This window comes from Palaemon carinicauda, chromosome 31 (assembly GCF_036898095.1).
Source record: "Palaemon carinicauda isolate YSFRI2023 chromosome 31, ASM3689809v2, whole genome shotgun sequence".
Lineage (NCBI taxonomy): Eukaryota > Metazoa > Arthropoda > Malacostraca > Decapoda > Palaemonidae > Palaemon > Palaemon carinicauda.
Window position 1 is genome coordinate 58,423,453 of NC_090755.1, and position 6,956 is coordinate 58,430,408.

Below are 6,956 nucleotides of genomic sequence, written 5' to 3' on the forward strand. Positions count from 1 at the left end.
CTACAGTACACAATATTCTAGACGTTGTTTTCTGGCTACGACCAAATTGTGAAAAGAACTTCTAACTAAATAGTATAATTGGTAATGCGACAATTGTTTAAACATGGTGAAAATAATTTTCCGCTGTGCAAGTTTAGTTCCATAGGCTATCTGTTAATTATTTGTTTGGATATTTTATCATTTGTCTTTACTTATTATCTCTTAAGTAGTTTATTTCATTTTTTTCGCCGTTTCTTTTCTTTATATAGCCCCATTACACACTAGACTTTGAAGGTTGTTCATGAATGGCAGAGGCAATAGAAAGGACAGCGCTTGCAAGACTGACCATAATGATCAATGCCAAACCCCCTCTCTTTCAAGCTAGGATCAGGGAGGGCCAGGCTATGGCTATTGATGATTCTTCAGGTACACCTATAGTCTCCCTCAAACCCTGCATCCTTAGCTCCCAAGGGGGATTAGGTTGCCGGCACTAGAAGAAATTATCAAGGTTAAAGGTGCTCCACACTGGCAACATCGTGTCTACCGACATATCAACAACAGAGTTGAAAACCTTACAGTCAACATCGGTACACATATCGACAACAATGTATGAAACTTTGTCTGCTACAATGTCTGGCAACATATTGGCAACACACGTCAACTTGGTGAAGCCGTCCAGACGTCATTCTAGAGACTGAGGTGTGTGTCCGGGTATCTCCAACCACATCGACTCTAGGGTTGCCAACATATCACCAATAAATCTCTACCAACATATCGACAACAATGTTTCGTCCACAGTCTAACAACTTGTTACCTACAAAGTTGTACACAGTGTTGTCAACATGTTTTGTCACTAGTGTGGACGCACCTTTAGCGGGGCTTGAACCCTAGTCCGGCAGATCGTCAGGCAAGAAACCTCCCCCCATCCCTAGCTCCTAAGGACAGTGAGTTAGAAGACATTACTAGAATCTATCAATCTTGCGCGTTGCTTGAACTCCCGTCCAATAGATTGCCAGTAAGGACGTTCTTTTACAAACCATGTTCGTAGCTTGTCTTGTAATAATAACAACAACCTTTCATTACATAGCACTTCATGTAAATCTTTTGAAAGATACTACTTCTTGCACACGACATAAACGTTATTACAGTATACCGGTATATATATTTATTGTAGACTAGGGGTCGCACCTGTAAATCTGTCATTGATAGGAAGTTTCATCATATTTATATATATATATATATATATATATATATATATATATATATATATATATATATATATATGTGTGTGTGTGTATATATATACACTATATATATATACACTATATATATCGCATCTGTTTATGGTCTTTATATGTATATATATATATATATATATATATATATATATATATATATATATATATATATATATATATATATATATATATATTTATATATATATATATATATATATATATATATATATATATATATATATATATACATATATATGTAAGTGTGTGTGTGTGTACCGTATGCATAAAAATTACAGGGAAACGTGATGCTCAGAATCAAAAGAACTACAAGTAAAATAGAATTACAGTAAAAGAGTAGTATATGAGCTCTGCCCACGTAAACAACTGAGTTTGTTTTTGCTGACATATTGTTCTACAAACATCTGTATGTATGTCAGTACTTTAACTGTACCATATATGATATAAAAATCTATCTCAATAAATCAGTCCTCTAGGAAATGTAATAAGAAGCTAGTCACGATGCACTTTTATATTTCCATTTTCCCCTGTGGTTCTTTTAAATGATTAAAGTTCGCTTATGATTAACAGAGGCAAGGGACAGTGACAATGCCCTAGCTGGAGATCGCCTTAGAGACTGAACATATATACTTATAAGTGCACAAGCCCCCTCTCCACCTAAGCTAGGACCGTGGAGGGCTAGGCTATGGCTGTTGATGATTCTTCGGGTAGACCTATAGTCTCCCCCAAAACCAACATCCTTAGCTCGGAAGGATGGTGAACTTGCAAACACTACGGGAAACTATTGAGCTTGAGTGGGACTTGAACCATAGTCCAGGAGATCACCAGGCAAGGATAATTCCTGTATGCTGCCATATATATATATATATATATATATATATATATATATATATATATATATATATATATATATATTCATATATATATATATTTATATATTTATATATATATATATATATATATATATATATATATATATATATATATATATATATATTTCTTTCTGAATGGTAGAAGGAAAATAATCTTACTTTATTTAGAAAGATCGACCCTTGAAATATAACTGAAGCCTATATACACACACACACACATATTTATATATATATATATATATATATATATATATATATATATATATATATATATATATATATAACTTCTTTCTGAATGATGGAAGATAAATAATCTTACTGATATATATATATATATATATATATATATATATATATATATATATATATATATATGTGTGTGTATATATATATATATATATATATATATATATATATATATATATATATATAACTTCTTTCTGAATGATGGAAGAGAAATAATCTTACTCTGTTTAAAAAGATAGAACCTTGAAATATAACTGAAGCCTCAAATTATCAAGCGTTTCATTATGATACGTCGCAAGTGTGAAACATTGCAGGATATAATTGAGAGATGAAACAAATCAAAAACGCAAATTGCCTATTTGGTTAAATGGCCTATTTTGTCTCATCAGAGGTTACATAATCTCTTGTAATTTCTCGAAAGGAGGTGTGTGGGCGAGAAACAAGAACGTCTTGAGATTTAATTAAAACTATTTGTCCCTCTTGGAGAATTTGATTTTTTTCTTTGACCGACAATGGCCTCATGGTTAACAAAGTCAAAAACAGCTCAAAAATCAAGACTTATCATACGAACTTTATGACTTCAATTACGGCATTTTGTACAGCATTTTTGGAATTTCAAGAAAGGGATAACAAGCTTCAAGACCTTTGCGAAAGCCAAACAACAAACAAAGTTGCGATAAGTATGGGTAGCCTAAAATAAAAAAAAAATAGTAGTACGAGAACGGGGGTAACCTTGATACGGCTCCCCTTCTATTCTGCCACACCCCCTTGAAGCGTAAACGCTATTAGGGGTGCAGATTGCTATGTGGCGTGTCAAGAATACGTCCTCTGATATTATGCGATATCCTTGAGAGAAAATTTAAGGATATTCGCGCCAGGAGTTAGAATTCTTGATACTTAAATGTAAAATTCTCTGGGAATATCACTGTAGTAAATATATCCCTTAGGAAGCTACTTTAAGGAACTTCCATCAGGACGACATGGCCATCTCACCCAAAAATAGATTTTTCGCCTCGCTCAAAATCCGTTTATTATACTTCTGTATTGGTGAAATTAAAAAACGTAAGGTTCTGCTTATAAATACGCAGGCATTGTCTGCGCCCTTGATGCTATCTCTGTCCATAGTCTCTCAATTGTTGTCGCCATTTAGATGAGTAACCACAAAGGGGTAAGTTAATCCATGAGCAACTGGGCTTCCTTGACCATTATTGAAATAACAACAAACCTTAGGAGCCTGATAGAAGCGAGAGTAAACTGATTGCATTACTGAAATCCTTCGGACAAATGCAAGGACGCGATGGGAGGGGATCTATATTAGATCTTGCGACAGACTTTGGGATGCTGGTGTGAGCAGAATTTAAAATGATGACGGAGAAGTCGAAAGCAGGTGAGTGAGTGAGCTAGGAAGTCACTATGTGAGGGTGTTATTACTAGTGGTTAAATAAAAAGATAAAATTATAAGATCATACTTTCGATCTCCGAATTCCTGTTGAAGAAGACATCACGATAACCATTCCAATTCCATTCCAAGTACTGTAAGATATACAGTACTTATTATTATTATTATTATTATTATTATTATTATTATTATTATTATTATTATTATTAGTAGTAGTAGTAGTAGTAGTAGTAGTAGTAGTAGTAGTAGTAGTGCTCGGCAGTATGGCAATTTCTTAGTCTAGTAGTAAACATTATTAGTATAGTATGAAGGTTGAAAAGAAAGTATTACATAATGTTGCGAAAGTTAGAACATGAAACAAATATTAGCTTTATTAACAAATTTTAAATTCGTAGAATTAAGAAGATGATAGCTTACACATACCACCTAAGTAGCGAAGTAATTTGTGCCAGTTTCATGCAGCTGATTTTATTAATTTAAAAAATAAGAAAAAATACAAACATTTTTGTTTTCTAAAAATCTAGAAAGCTTAAGACATCCTTTTTAGTAATTTGGGGTAACTGTTATGAGGCTCTGAACTAAAAGGTATGCATATTATGAGCTAGCAGAGTAGAAGGGTAGAAGAGACTTTAGCTATGGTTAGCAGCTCTTCTAGGAGAAGGGTACTCCAAAATCAAAGCATTGTTCTTTAGTCTTGGGTAGTGCCATAGCCTCTGTACCATGGTCTTCCACTGCCTTTGGTTAGAGTTCTCTTGCTTGAGGGTACACCCGGGCATACTATTCCATCTTATTTCTCTTCCTCTTGTTTTGTTATAGTTTATATAGGAATTTATTTTAATGTTAATGTTCTTTAAATATTTTATTTTTTATTTCCTTACCTCACTGGGCTATTTTCTCTGTTGGAGCCCCTGGGATTATAGCATTTTGCTTTTCCAGCTAAGGTTGTAGCTTAGCAAGTAATGATAATAATACCCCTCGTAAGAAAGAAATTTTTTATTCTCAAAATTATATTCATTAATCAAAGACTGGAGGCGTATATCGACAATTTTATTTCTTGAATGAACGGGAACTCCGCCATGGCTTCCTTCTGTAGAGCATCATTCTGTTTGGAGATGGAAGGGTAATGACATGTGACATGTGATTTCCTTGTTGGAGCCATTGAACTTATAGCATCCTGCTTTCTAACTAGGGTTGTAGCTGAGCTAGTAATAATAATAATAATAATAATAATAATAATAATAATAATAATAATAATAATAATAATAATAATAATAATAATATAGAATTTTAAATTGCATCATGCCACCCTTCTAAACTGTCATTTAATCTAGACACGGTGTTAACTGTTCGGTCATGAACATTAAATGATGCAACGAAGAACGTCGGTTGAATCTCATACCCACTGTAACCTCTTGCTTGACCTACACTGTTAGAAAAAAATCGTAATTTTTTATCGGAAATTCTCCGTAAAAATATACTGCTCTCAACCGTATTTCAGTAAGATACAGGCGACCGTAAATTTATCTTAGTTTGTTATTATCTTTTACGGGTTGGCGATCGTAATAGCACTCTTTTACGTTAATATAACCATTTTCTAAAATGGTAAAAGCCCTGGAATAAGTGTTGCCAGACTTTTACCGTTTTTTTAATGAAAATTTGTAAGTGTATGTACAGTATGTAACTTCATAATAAGCGACGATAAATTTTTGCGTTATATCGCCATCGTCAATTATTATTATTAAATATTGCTATAAGCCCAGGGGCCCCAACAGGGAAAATAGGCCAGTGAGGAAAGGAAATAATGAAAAATAAAATATTTTAAGTATAGTAATAACATTAAAATAAATATTTCCTATAAAAACTTAAGAAAAACTTTAACAAAACAAGAGGAAGAGAAACTAGATAGAAGTGTGCCCGAGTGTACCCTCAAGCAAGAGAACTCTAACCCAAGACAGTGGAAGGCCATGGTACAGAGGTTATGGCACTACCCAAGACTAGAGAACAATGGTTTGATTTTGGAGTGTCCTCCTAGAAGAGCTGCTTACCATAGCTAAAGAGTCTCTTCTACCCTTACCAAGAGGAAAGTAGCCACTGAACAATTATAGTGCAGATAATTGTTTGGTAATCTCAGTGTTGTCAGGTGTATAAGGACAGAGAAGAATCTGTAAAGAATAGGCCAGACTATTCGGTGTCTGTGTAGGCAAAGGAGGAGCCGTAACCAGAGAGAAGGGTCCTATATAGTACTGCCTGGCCAGTCAAAGGACCCCATAACTCTCTAGCGGTAGTATCTCAACGGGCGGTTGGTGCCCAGGCCAACCTACTACCTAATTAATTGTAAGAGGCCTTCTATCCCATCTGCTACTGACAGCAATGCAAGTGCAAAGAAACTCCTTATCTTTAAATTGGACTCCTGAACTTCGTGATACCGCAGTCTTGATTAAACCAAGGTCGCATATCTGCTTATAAATTTATTTTGACAGATGAAAGACAGGAGATCATTGTTGTATTAAGGAATATTTTATGCGATACTCTTTCTTGGCCCTAGTTCAGAATCCGTTAGTAATGATGTGGGATTGAGCTGAAGGCGAATCTGTTATAAATAATTAAATTGCCGGACATAATTTCCTTTATTATTATTATTATTATTATTATTATTATTATTATTATTATTATTATTATTACTTGCTAAGCTACAACCGTAGTTGGAAAAGCAGAGTGCTATAAGCCCTAGCGCTCCAACAGGGAAAATAGCCCAGTGAGGAAAGGAAATAAGGAAATTACAAGTAATTAACATCGAAAATAAAATATTCTAAGAACAGCAACGACACCAAAACAAATCTTTCACATATAAACTATAAGAACATTAAAAAAAAAAACAAGAGGGATTAAAAAAAAGATAGAATAGCGTGCCCGAGTGTAGCCTCAAGCAACAAAACTCTACCCAAAGACAGTGAAAGACCATGGTACAGAGGATATGGCACTATCCAAGACCAGAGAACAATGGTTTGATTTTGAATTGTCCTCCTCCTAGAAGAGCTGGTTACCATAGCTAAAGAGTCTCTTCTACCCTTGTTTGAAAAAAAAAAGAGCAAAATTGCGGGGAATACTGAGTGCATCCTCTTGGACGTGAATGAAGTTAAGTTGATATTATATTTGTTCAACCAAGGAGTACTAACGTGGTTTGTGCAGTGGTTTGTCAAAGGG